Below are 14,106 nucleotides of genomic sequence, written 5' to 3'. Positions count from 1 at the left end.
AAGCTTAATAGATTTTAATTGCACACATGGTTAAGCTAAACACTTAAACTTTGTCAGGCTCCCCCTTAATAAAGACATTCTTAAATTTTTTTTTTGATTATTAACCTTTCTTTAGAATTTCGCTACTCTCCCCCTTTGCCATTCATCAAAAACTAAGCATGTTTGAAAAAAATTGAAAGAATCTTAGATTTTTAGGAGAGAGAAAAAAATCTGAACTTTCTAAAAGTAACTTTTCTTGTAAATCAAATTCACTAAGTTAAAACCGTTTGTGATCGTAGTTTGGTTTTCTAAAAAGTTAAATTTTGCTGGACAAAGAGTTTTGTAGTATTGACAAAAACAATTTTGAACCATTAGGCTTTTAATAAAAGACAAAGATAACTCTTGGTTTTGTATAATCATCTTTAGCTAAGTGAAACCAAGGTTTAACTAGCAATTTTTCTTTAAAAAGCTAAAGGGTTGACTTTGAAAAGTACTTAGTTAAATTTTTAAAATACTTTAGCCTTTTTTTTTAAATGGCTAGAATTTTGAAATCTTTGTTTAAAAATACTTAGCCCGAATTTTCAAAAAGGAAAAAAAACATGATTCGAAAGTTTAAGGTTTGAAAACTTTGCTTAAAGTTTAAATTTGAAAGAGTTTTTCTTTTAGTCAAATAATTAATTTAAAGCTTTTGAGGGCAAGGGAGGAATTTTAATCCCTAATGTCCAAGCATGAGTTGGGTTAGATTGATTGTTAATTAATTATTTTCACTTTAAGTAAGGTATCAGAGCCCTAATGTTCATGCTATCACAAAAGGTTTAAAGATCAAGCACTTGGGTTTGCAACCACATGTCTAACCAGTTAGCTACTAGCTGATTACCTAGAGGGTAATAGCTTTCACTTGGTTAGTCAAGTTGAGTCACTGGATCTAGTTAGATTTGACTAGTGCTGGAAGACTTGACTTAATTAATGTTGACTAGGTATTTAACGCCCAAACTCATATTGATGCACAGATATAAGCATTCTTGAGTCCAGGCTGTACCCTATGCATCTCACGCTGTTTTATGTTTTTCAAACACAAGTAAGGTAAGCCTAGGTATTTGTGAGATGCTCTGGCTGAATTTTAGGGGAGCAAGATTTCTAGGGTAGAGTCTAAGCTAATTCCATATTTTTGAAAGTCTAGTAAAAACTGGAATTTTAAAAACAATATTTTCCTAGAATTTTTAAATCATATGATGATTTTGAAAATTGTATGAAGCTGATTTGAAAATTAGAAACTATTTTACCTAGCACATGCCTATTTGCCTTCTAAGTGCACTGAACTCAAGTTCAGGTAAGGGTTTAGTGAAAATGTCAGCTAGGTTTGACTTGGACTCAACATAGCTAAGTACAATTTCACCCTTAGCCACATGATCCCTTACAAAATAGTGTTTTACCTCTATGTGTTTGGTCCTGGAGTGGTGAATTGGGTTTTTGGTTAAGTTAATTAGAATTTGATTTTGAATGTGGTTTGCCGTATTTATTGCTTCAGCCTAAAATTGATGATTTAGATTATATTCATTTAGCATGGTTCTAGCGGCTTCTTGTAAGGTTCTATTTTTCCGTTCTACTAGCCCGTTCTGTTGGGGGGTTCTAGGGCATGAAAATTCGTGTTTGTATCTGTTGGTTTTGCAAAATTGGATAAATCTATGATTTTCAAATTGTCCCCCATGATCACTTCTAATCCTTTTGATTTTTGTATCTTTTTCATTTTATGTTAATTTACAAAAATTACTGAAGACTTCAAAAGTTTCATCTTTTGTTTTTAGAAATTTTACCTAGGTGAACCTGGAGTAGTCATCAATTATAACTAAGCAATACTGGTTCTTGCTTAGTGACTTGGCTCCATGTGAATCAAATAGATCTAGGTGAAGGAGCTCAAGTAAGGAGTTGGTTCTTTCTAGATTGGATGACTTGTGGGTTGAGTTGGTTTGTTTTCCTTGTTGACAGGGATGGCAAATTGTATTTTCTAGATTTCTTAATTTGGGCAATCCTCTGACTAAACCGTTTTGACTCATTTTCGAAATGAGTCTAATATGTGTGTGACCCAGTCTTTTGTGCCAAAAGTTGGTTTCCTCTTATTGTGTCAAGAGACACTTTATTGAGGGTAGGTCAATTGTATAGATGTTATTTTTCCTAAGTCCTTTAAGTCTGATTTTGGGGTTGTCAACGTTTTCAATTAAGCATTCAGTATTATTAAAGGTAACTAAGTATCCACTATCACATAACTGGCTAATACTCAATAGATTGAAATTAAAATTTTCAACTAATAGAACTTTTTGAATGACAAAATTGGAGTTAAGTTCGATATTACCTCTTCCGATTACCTTAAGTTTACCGTCGTTGCCGAACGCAACTGACCCTAGGTTCTTCAGTTTGAGCTTAGTGAACTTCAACCTATCTCCAGTCATATGTCGGGAGCATCCACTATCTATCATCCATTGATCCAATTCCTACACAGTTGATTTAGATTTAATGGATTAAAAGATAGTTTGATTGAAATAAGCTCTCTACTTGTACTAGGTTTTCAGTAGGTTAGTTAATTTGAAAAATATATTAAGTTGATACAAATTTATTATTATTTAAGTTAATTAAAAATGATTTGAGTTAATTAATTTTTAATTCTGATTTTGAATTAATTTTATTTACGAATTTAATTTTGAATTAATTTTAATTATGAATTCATTTTAATTACGAATTTAATTTTGAATTAATTTTAATGATGAATTTAATTTTGAATTAATTTTAATTACGAATTTAATTTTGAATTAATTTTTATTTTTCTTAGTCATCTCACCCGATCTAAATTTTCAATCAGGTAATCCTATAATTGTTGTGAGATGAATTGAGGTTCAATTTTAGGGTTTAGTTTAACTTTGTGTTAGATTCAAGTTTAGCTTTGGGTTCAACAAGTAGGTGTTCTTTGGATAAACTTCTGGGCTATGGTGAGTCACAAGGACATTATTAAAGTAATCATGTCTTCGAGGCTTTCCAAATAGTCCTACCCATTGAACTTAATACAAAATCTTGGTCTAACTAGTTAAGATCCATAAAGGGTAGCTTCGGTCAGTTCCACTTAGCCAAATGCACCAGGTCGAAGCCATATCTTCCTAGACATGTGATGACTAAGTTTCCCCAACGTACTATCATCCAATACTTCACCAGTACCGTAGGTCAAGTTAAACCTAGCCCTTTTAATCTAACCTTAATTACCCGGCCGGGTAGTCTACTCTTGTTTAGCCTTATCGGGTGGATTAATTTCGGAGGTGCTAGCTATTCTGGAGCCTTCCTTTGGATTTTGATTTAGTTTGAATTTAATTTTAATTTTAATTTAATTTAATTTTAATTTAATTTAGATTTACTTTTAATTTAATTTGGATTTAATTTTATTTTAATTTAATTTGGATTTAATTTAATTTGAATTTAATTTAGATTTAATTTTTTTAAAATTTAATTTGGATTTAATTTTATTTTGATTATTTTTCTTTTAGCTCCCCCTGGATCATAGCCTCGATATGGTTTATCGAGGTAATGTATTTGATCCTTAGGGACCTAATATTGTCCAAGTCTAACTTGATTGATCAGGTTGGACTTGGGAACCCATGCTTGGGCCATTCTTCTATTTGTTCTTTGTATAAGCGATAAATATGATTTATATTTTTTTTTGGATTTGAATCCTAGTCTAGTTCTATTGTAAATTGCCCTTTGGGTTCCAAGAAGTAGGTTATGGTTCTTGGAACCCAAAGAGAATCATTCTAATGTTTTCTCCAGATCCTTGACCTGAGTTTTCAGGCTGGAATTCTCTTCCTCAAGTTTTTGGACTTGAGTCGAGTTTCCAGTCTGAACTGGTTCAGTCAAAGATTCGGAGTTAGTCACTTCTTTAAGGACAGCTACTTCCTTTAGAAGTGACTTAATTCTAAGATTAGGCTTAGCTAATTTTCGTAACAAATAATTAACTAGGTTGTTAAGTCGAGGGATACTTACAGAGGGATCGGGCCCTTCGGAAATGGATACGGATCCTTGGCTTCTTTCCGATTTTGCTTCCGACTTGCTCTCACTCTCGGACACATCGATCTGGTCTCGAGCCATCAGGGCAAGAAGGCTCATCTGTTCAAGCTCGTCGTCGGTATCCTCTTCTGAAGATTCTTCAAAGTTTGCTTTTAGTACCTTCTTCCTTCTTTGCTTCTTTACGTCCTTATGATTGAGGCAGTTGGCCTTGATATGCCTCTTCTTGTTGCATCTGTAGTAGGTCACCTCAAACTTGTCCTTCGAGCTCAGTTGTCCTTCCATTGATTGCACTACCTTCTTTAGATCTTTCTTGTTGAAGCCCTTCTTTTTCTTGTAGAGCCTCTTTACTAAGTTCACGAGTTCGGCTATTAGTTCGTCGTCTTCATCGTCTAAGTCTGGTTCTGGTTCTAACTCTTGGTCGATTTTTCTTCATGATCTTGGTTCGCATGTTCTACTGGTACCTGTAAGAAAAGCTACACCTTTCTCGGGTGGCTGTGTATTAGTCTGCTCATGAAGTTCAAATTCAGAAAATAACTCGTCTAATTTAATTGAAGATAAATCCTTGGAGACTTTGTAGGCATCTACCATTGATGCCCACAATGTGCTCCTCGGAAAAGCATTAAGAGCGTACCTTATGATGTCCCTATTCTCGACCTTTTGCCCGATCGCGTGGAGAGAGTTTAGTATGTCTTGTATACGAGCGTGAAGTTGGCTGACCGTCTCATCTTCCTGCATTTTCAAATTATGTAATTTATTAAACAAGAGATCTCTCTTGCTTACCTTAGTGTCAGAGGTGCCCTTGTGGAGTTCGATCAACTTCTCCCAAAGCTCTTTTGTATTGGAGAATGGTCCAACTCTGTTGAGTTCATCCTTGGTCAGTCCACACTGGAGGGTGCAGGTTGCTCTAGCATCAACTTCCACCTTCTTGATTAGGGTCGGTTCCCATTTTTTGCAAGGTGTTGGCTTGTCATCTTTGTCAGCTGGCAGTTGTAGTCCGGTCTTGATGATCATCCATGTGTCGAACTGGGTCTTAAGGAAGGTTTCCATTCGCCCCTTCCAATATCCGAAGTCTTCTCCGGAGAAAAGTGGGGGGCGAACGGTGCTGAAACCTTCTTGTTGGGCCATTTGTAATATGCAACAACAAAAAAATAAAAATGTTCCAAGACTAGGTCTTGGATTAGTAGTGCGGGAAATAGAGTTAAGGATTTGCGAACTCAAGTGGTGTTGCACCAGTCTCGAGCAAAATTCGATTCGAAAAAATAATTAGAACATAGCTATTAAGCTAATTCTAATTCACTCCGTAAAAACTGGAAATACCACGAAAAAAAATTGCGTGATTGGTGGTTGCACCAGATCAACGCGCCCCCACTCTGATACCAATTGTTGGATCGAAAGCGCTAGAGGGGGGGGGTGAATAACGCTCGTGGCTTTCACAATCGATTTCGTAAAACTATCGAGTTATAATGCAGCGGAAATAGTAAAGTGCACAAACACACAGAAGACACGAGAGGTTACTTCGTTCGGAGCCTATCTCGACTCCTACTCGAAGGCCCGCGGTCACTGACCACTTCGGTGGGCAACAACTATAGTTCGTAAAAACTATTACAAACTAATTACAATTCAAAGAAGTAATAATAAAATTTATACCGACAACAAAAGACTGAATCTGAAGCTCCGGGTTGTCGGCGTCGAGTTGAGGCTTTGTTGGAACGTCTCGTTAGCAGCAGGTTGCAGAAAGATTGCTTGTGCAAAGTTGTTGAGAGCTGTTGTTCGAAGTCTCCTTATAAACAGTGCTGGAGGCGCCTCCAAGCCTGTCCGAGGCGCCTCCAGGCTGCCGAGTCGAACGGGTGGATCAGCGCAAACCTGGTCGCACCTCATCCCTCTGAAGGCGCCTCCAACGCCTGGTCAAAGACGCCTCCAGCTTCCTCTGAGGTGCCTCAACTCTTCTGGACAGCTGGATTCGGCTAGCACCCGAGGCACCTCCAAGCCGCATGGAGGCGCCTCGGACACTGTTCATCCGAGGTTAAAGATGCTCCTTTGTTCTTGCAAATTGTGTTAGTCCCAAACACAAACCCTCCAAAACAAAGTTAACACATGGATAATATGATAAATAAACTTGACAGTCGTCGGACTATCCGGGTCTGACTTCGGATTTCCAACTAGAAATCCTAGGTCGACTCGACGCCTACTGTTCCCTCTACGGGGAACGCATCCTCACCTACTCCACTCAGGAGATTTACCTGTTGCCAGTGCTATCCTCCAGATCGACTGAACTTTTGCTCAGCGTTCGAAGCTCCCGGACTTTCAGCTGGACTTCCGCTTCCTGGTTGGTCCAGTCTTTCTATTGGTTCGCGACATCAGGACTTTCCACCTAGGGTTACCCCCTAGGACTTTTTGCCTGAAGCTCTCGACCCGCTAAGACTTTCCGCATAGGGTTACCACCCCCTATGACCTAGGGTTACCACCCCCTAGGGTTTTCCACCTGCCTAACCGTAGCTAGGACATTCCTGAAACACTTAATCAAGTGCATTAGATCACAAAACAACTTAACTTTGAATTCCTTTGTCATTATCAAAATAACAGTCGATCGTCGGATGCTTCCCGCACCAACACTTTCTCGTACACTCAGTCAAACTTGTTAGAACAACAATAAACCTTAACTTTAAACCCTTTGTCATTATCAAAACTTAGGGTCAATCATCTAGTTCTCCTTATACTAACAATCTCCCCCTTTTTTATTATGATAATATAGTTTAAAGTTAAGTTGAGTAAAATAGATAATATTCCAACAAGTTAAGAGCAAGTCAAAATTTTTACAAGTAAGAATTTTCAAATGTTGTTTCAAAGTAATAAATTTCTAAGTATTGAAACATAACTTAGAAATATTTATAAGTTAAGATTTTCAAAAAGATTTTAACTTTAAACTCCTCCTAAAACATAACACTTTTCTTTTTGAAGAAAAATAAGTACTTAGCTTTCCTTTTTACCATAAAAAAACTTAACTAAATATTTAGTTTTGAAAGAATTTCTTTGAATAATACTTAGCTATATATTTAGCTTTAAAGAAGAATTTTGGATACTTTTGGACCAATGTTTAGATTTAGTTATACTTTTGAAATATAACTTTACTTTTTGAAAATACTATACTTAACTCAACTTTTTTAAATTTTCGAAAACATACTTAGCTTTAGTTATACTCAACTTATTTGAAATATAACTTTAACTCCTACTCCCCCTTTGAATATATATATATATATAATGTTCTTAGTAAAGATCTAAATAATTGACAAGTGTTTTTAAAAAATTTGTTTTGAAACTCTCTATTGGTTAATGCCTTAAATTTTTTCAAGTAAGTTCTTTGAGGGGACAATTAACTTAAAAATGCATAGTTAACTTTAAAATGATTATTATCCTAGAGTCCAAATATAGAAAAATCAAAGTAAAAAAAAATTAAAAAAATATTAAAAATAATCATAATCATCTATTTTCCTTAGAAGAAATGGCTAATCTTTAACTACTGCTATTTACCATAAAGTAGTAGTATGTTCACTTGGTTAGTCAAGTTAAATAAATGATCCAGTTAGTTTTACTAAGAAGGATGACTTAACTTGATTAATTTGAATTGGTATTTATAGCCAAAACTTATGTTGATGCACAAACATAAGCATTCTGAAGTCTATGCAATGTCTTAAATATCCCACACCTTTCTAAGTGTTTTCAATTTCAAGTAAGATAGTCCTAATGTGCTTGTGAGATGCTAGCTCCTAAAAGTTATAGGATCATACCTTTTATGTAACACCCGCCCTTCTATCCTTACCTTACAAGGTAGACGTTACTATTTTAATTCTATTTTTTTTTATATTATCTACTGCTCAGTTCAGAGATCTACTCTGAACTTGTTTTGACTGATAGGACGTGATTTGGAGCAAAGCGAAGCTGGGAGGGAGTCAAGAGCTTCTAGAGAGTCTGGGTCGTGTGACCCTGACCGACCATGTAGCCCTACCCGTGAAGGAGTAAGGAAAGGCCGTATGGTGATGACCAACCGTGTAGCCTTACCCGAGAAGGAACATGACATGGGCGTGTGGTGATGACCAACCATGTAGCCTTACCCGAGAAGGAACATGACATGGTCATGTGGTGATGACAGGCCGTGTAGCCTTGCCGAGGCCGAAATTTGTCATGACCGTGTGTGCCACACAGCCGTGTAAGGCATCCCTTGCTGGCGCAGGGCATGACCGTCTGAAGGTCACACGGCCGTGTCACCTTGGCCGAGAAGAAGGGGTCTAAGGCCGTGTGAATCCACACGACCATGTCACGGGTCATGTGGGGTCACACCCTACTCTACAAAAGGGGTTGTTCTCCCATTTGTACTCATCCTTAGGTTAGGGTTCTCTTCCATTGCTTGAAGAGGGGTCCTCCCCTTTGGGGAGATCCTAGATCTTCCCTCTTTGCCACTCTAATTACTGCTAAACTGATAAATTCATCATAAACAACTCTTGGCAGTATTTGTTTTTGCAGAGCGAAGATAAGAAAATACATCAGCACCAAAATCTAATACATTTCACGCATTAGCAAGTTCCAAGATCTTCTTCCACTATTCCATCACACACACACACATAAAACACCGCTCCTACAGCCTCCTCTTACTCGAGCTTTCCTCTACCTTAATCTGCAGTATAAGGAAATGCAAATCTATAAGCGAATGTTTAGTAAGTACCATCTACTCATAAAACAAGCATTAAAAAGGGAATATGCTTTTCAAAACTGCTTGGGGAAAACACAAAACTTGCACTTGACAGTAATTCACGCTAAAATGCATAATTCGGAAATATGTACATGCAATGCATTTTTAAATAGGTGTATCATGTAAAACATCAACTTAAAATCATGCTAGTAATGTAAACATATAATGGAAACATAAGTCTTGTCATACTATAGAGTTCATCAATGCTACACTTTATAACTCAAGTTCTCAAAATTAGGAAGGCTTCCACTGAGACAAATAGTAAATTTTGAAAACTTTATATTACATAACTAGTGAAAATAATAATAAACTTGCTTGGACCCGCCATTGTACCACTTTGCGTGCATCCTTAATAAGATCTGAGGTAGCTAATTTCGAACCGATTAAGGTACTACTAGGCGATCTAGGGCTTAGGGGCGATCTAGGAGCTCACCCATGGACCTTGTGTCCAATACATGCCACTTTAAAGTAAAATACTTTATTTTAAATATTTCTTTCTTATACTCACACTTACTTGTCATTTAAACAAGCACCTTATGTGTGCTTAATCCCCCACACTTATAGGGAAGTCTTTCTTAGCTCTTAGTAAGTAATCTGTCATTCCGTTAACCCTTACTTCTATCTATGGCTGAAGAGATGATTGCTCCTTGGTATACTCAAATTTCATCTTCCTTCGACAAGGATGCTCGGCTTGCAATATGAAATTCCTGAGGAATATGACATCATAATCTCTGAACTAGACGAGCATCCTCACCGTCCTCCTGCTAAATGTGTGACTTTTTTTAGGGATCAGTTGATAGATGGTTTAAGGTTTCCCATTCCTCCTTTTATGATTAATGTAAGCCAACACTTTGGCATTCCTCTTCAACAATTTGTGCCTAATGCCTTTCGTTATTTGTGTGGCTTATACATGTTGTTTCGTACACTTGACATTCCTCCCACTCCTCAAAATGTTTTCATGTTTTACTATCCAAAGTTAGCAGAACTGGGTGTTTTCCTTTTCCAATCTCGGAATAAGATGGTTCTTTTTGATGATATGCCTTCTTCTCTCAAAGCCTGGAAATCTCGCTTCTTTTTTGTAAAGTTTCCGGGACCTATCCCTTGGTCCCATGCTTGGAAGTCTTCTTTACCTCCTTTGCCTGATATCAAGGAATTTCATCTTCACCCGTCTTTTCCCCTTTATTGTGAAAAGTTGCCATGTCATCATCTTTCTATTACTAAGTGGCCGCGGAGCAATCTTCTGTATCTGTTTGGTTTGAGCCCAGTCAGATATAAGATACACGACTCCTTAGGTAAAATTTTGTTTCCTTTTCTATCAATTTTCACTAACTAAAACACTTTCTACCATTTTGTGCAGTGGTTGGTTTTTATGCTACCTTGATTGACGAAGAACTACGTCTGGAAGAGGCCCAACTTCGTGCAAAAGAGCAAGATATTCTTGCTACAATTAATCCACCACCTTCAATTGAAGCTTTGGCTCTTCTGGTTGAAGCTTCTAACTCTCAAGTAGCTCTTGAGGTTCCTGAAGTTCTTTCGGTAGGGACCCCTGTTGTCTCTTTACCCATTGTTTCTTCATCAGTGGCTGTTACTTCTCCACCAGCCACTTCCCTCCTTGTTATCGAGCTTACATCCCCTGTAAGCTCAGGAAAATCCCTTGCTGAGATTGCTCCTGGAAAACACTTGGGATGCAAACTCACTAGAGCTCCCCCCTCAAAAAGGAGACTCACTCTTCCTGCTGAGGAATTGTTGGGACTTTTGGACCGCAAAAACCGCTTTTTGCATTGCGGAAACCCCGAAGTCTTGCCACGGATCCGTGCGAAGTTATATAAAAATTTACATGTACATGTTTCCTATCCTAGATATACACTAGATCTACAAGAAAGTGAGTATACCTTTGAAGCGAAGCCCTTCGCAAATCCCGCTCGTCCAAATGTTGCCGGATCTTGAGTGTGTTCAAGTGTACACACCTCTAGTAGTATCCACATGAACAAGAAGTGATTCTCAAACCACTCTAGATGGAGAAGAGAGCACCACAAGTGTGCGAGCACTCCCAAGGGCTCTTAGATGGGATTGGAAGAAGAAAGAAGAGAAAAAGAAAAAGTGGATTCTCATACACTTCTCTAAACTCTCTACTTACCCTTTCTTCTTGGATTAAACTCACTCACCTTCATCCTTCATGCTTGGAACTCTCGGCCAAGAGGAGAATGAGAACAAGAAGGAGCTAAGGAGGAAGAAGACAAAAACCAATAAATCATCATTCAATGCCAATGAATCCCATATTCATTTGGCCGGCCACACATGGAATGCCAAGGGTCTTTGGATCTTGGCATTCCATTCCTCTAGCTCTCCCTTGATGATGTGGAGATGATGTGGCAAGGATGTATTGGTTAGCCATGCCATGTAGGATGAGTCAACCTTCACCAAGTGGCATTTCATCAAGTCAAACTTGATGTTTCAACTTCTAATTTGGTCAAGTCAAAATTGACCACTTCTCTTCCTTGTTGAGTTATATCCAACCTTTGATTCAAGTCAATTTCAATTTAATGAATCTCAATTCATTAATATAAATTGACTCAATGAATCAACTCTAAATTAGACTCATACAATAATTGAATCCAATTGAGTCTAACTCAATAAATCTAATTTGGATTACTCTTAATCCAATTTTGGTTCATCATATGAACCTCATCTAATTGGTTCACCATATGAACCTAATCTCCATCCATTTATTCTTTGTGTGTGACCCAATAGGTTCTTGTAACGTTGGCAATGTTTCTAAATCTTATTTAGAAACATAAACAATGAGCGGCATCTAGCAATACATTATTGCTACCTAAGTTACAAGAATGTTGAGATCCAACATCACCTTTGTGACTACTAATTGTGACTCTCACAATATATGATAATGTTCTTCTATCCTTGACATCTAGATTGATCAATTTGAGGCATAGACCATGTCATCCTCTAATCAATCTAAATCTTGAACTCCAAGTAGACTCACTCTAATCAAATGAGCTCAATATCTCATATTGACTCATTTGGGCATGGCCATGAACTTAGTGGTCACACCCTATCAAGAATAATGATGTCGCTCCTGTCATATAGCAGGGATAGATCCCATCTACATCACTCACATCCCTCCGCATAATTTGTTACATACCCAGTAATCGCCTTTATAGTCCACCCAGTTACGGGTGACGTTTGACGAAGCCAAAGTATGCAACTCCTTATGTAGGAAACTATGGCGACTTCAGGTCCAAGGACTAATAGTCATACTAATAGCCACATGAGAAAGTATATGACACTCATATAATGATCCATGATACTTTCTCATGGCGGGTCATTCAGTATACATTCTCCAATGCATACCCATGTGTTAACTTGATCTCTCTATATCCATGACTTGTGAGATCAAGTCATCGAGTTGACCTACATGCTAGTCTTATCGTATTAATATTGCTCCTGAATGTTAATACTTGACTAGGAATGATTAAGAGTAGTGTTCTCTATATCATCTCATTATTGATTCAACCAATCGATTGATATAGATATGAACCTTCTACTCAGGAACGCTATTATACTTAGTTATTTGACACCAATACAAGTAAGCATAATAACCATAAAGAAATGCTTTTATATATATATATATATATATATAGGAATATGATACATCGAGTCCATACAACAATCATCATATAATTGGCTCTAGTGCTATAACTAACAATCTCCCACTAGCACTAGTGCCAATCAGTGTAGGCTCTAAGGCCCAATGACCTAGTGTGACCATCATGCTTTATCTGTGCCAAAGCCTTGGTCAAGGGTCAATCTCCCTTGCCAAAGCCTTGGTCACATCTCCTCTATCGATGATCTCTCGAATGAGATGGAAGCGCCGTAGTATGTGTTTAGTCCGCTGGTGTGAGCAAGGTTCCTTAGCCTGCGCAATTGCTCCATTGTTGTCATAATAGAGCTCAATAGGATCTGCAATGCTAGGAACCATCCCAAGCTCAGTAATGAACTTACGGATCCAAACTGTCTCCTTTGCTGCTTCTGATGCAGCAATATACTCGGCCTCTGTTGTAGAATCAGCAACTGTGTCCTGCTTCGAACTCTTTCAGCTCACAGCACCACCATTCAAGAAAAACACGAACCTAGAATACGATCTATAGTCATCCTGGTCAGTTTGGAAGCTGGCATCATTGTAACCCTTTATAACTACCTCATCATTACCTCCATATATCAAAAAATATTCTTTAGTCTTTCTCAAGTACTTAAGAATATTCTTGACCGCTATCCAGTGACACTCACCTAGATCTGACTGGTATCTGCTCGTCATGCTCAAAGCATACGAAACATCAGGACGAGTACATAGCATGATGTACATGATAGATCCTATGGCTGAAGCATAAGGGATCTTATCCATGCAGTCTCTCTCCTCTCTAGAAGAGGGACTTTGAGTCTTCGAAATATTCATACCATGTGACATCGGTAGAAAACCTTTCTTGGAATTCTGCATGGCAAACCGTAGTAATACCTTGTCAATGTTTGTACTCTGACTCAGGCCAAACAATCTCTTAGATCTATCTCTATAGATCTTTAGGCCTAGAATACGAGCTGCTTCACCTAAGTCCTTCATTGAGAAACAATTCCCTAGTCAAGTCTTTACAGACAGTAACAAAGGGATGCCATTCCCAATGAGTAGTATGTCATCCACATACAATACAAGGAAGACAACTATGTTCTCAATAATCTTCTTATAGACACAGGGTTTATCTTCATTCTTGATGAAACCAAACTGTTTAATCGCATCATCGAATCAAAGATTCTAGCTCCGAGAAGCTTGCTTTAGTCCATAAATGGACTTATGCAGCTTGCATACTCTGCCAGTATGCTGTGGATCTATAAAACCCTCAGGTTGTGTCATGTACACATCCTCGAGCAAGTTTCCATTCAGAAATATGGTTTTGACATCCATCTGCCAGATCTCATAATCATGGTATACTGCAATAGCAAGCATGATCCGAATGGACTTAATCATCGCTACTGGAGAAAAGGTTTCATCATAGTCAATACCATGAATTTGCTTGAAACCTTTAGCTACTAGACAACCCTTATATATAAGTCCATCCATGTCAGTCTTTCTTTTAAAGACCCACTTACACCCAATGAGTTTGACCCCTTCAGGTGGATCAACCAAAGTCCATACTTGGTTGGTGTACATGGATTCCATCTCAGATCTCATGGCCTCTAGCCATTTCTCAGAATCTGGTCTCATCACAACTTCCTGATAGGAGGTAGGCTCATTCTCAATGAGCACAATGTCATCATGGTCACCCAAGAGA

Source organism: Zingiber officinale, chromosome 2A (assembly GCF_018446385.1).
Source record: "Zingiber officinale cultivar Zhangliang chromosome 2A, Zo_v1.1, whole genome shotgun sequence".
NCBI lineage: Eukaryota > Viridiplantae > Streptophyta > Magnoliopsida > Zingiberales > Zingiberaceae > Zingiber > Zingiber officinale.
The sequence above is the reverse complement of the archived record's forward strand: the minus strand, read 5'-3'. Positions refer to the sequence as shown.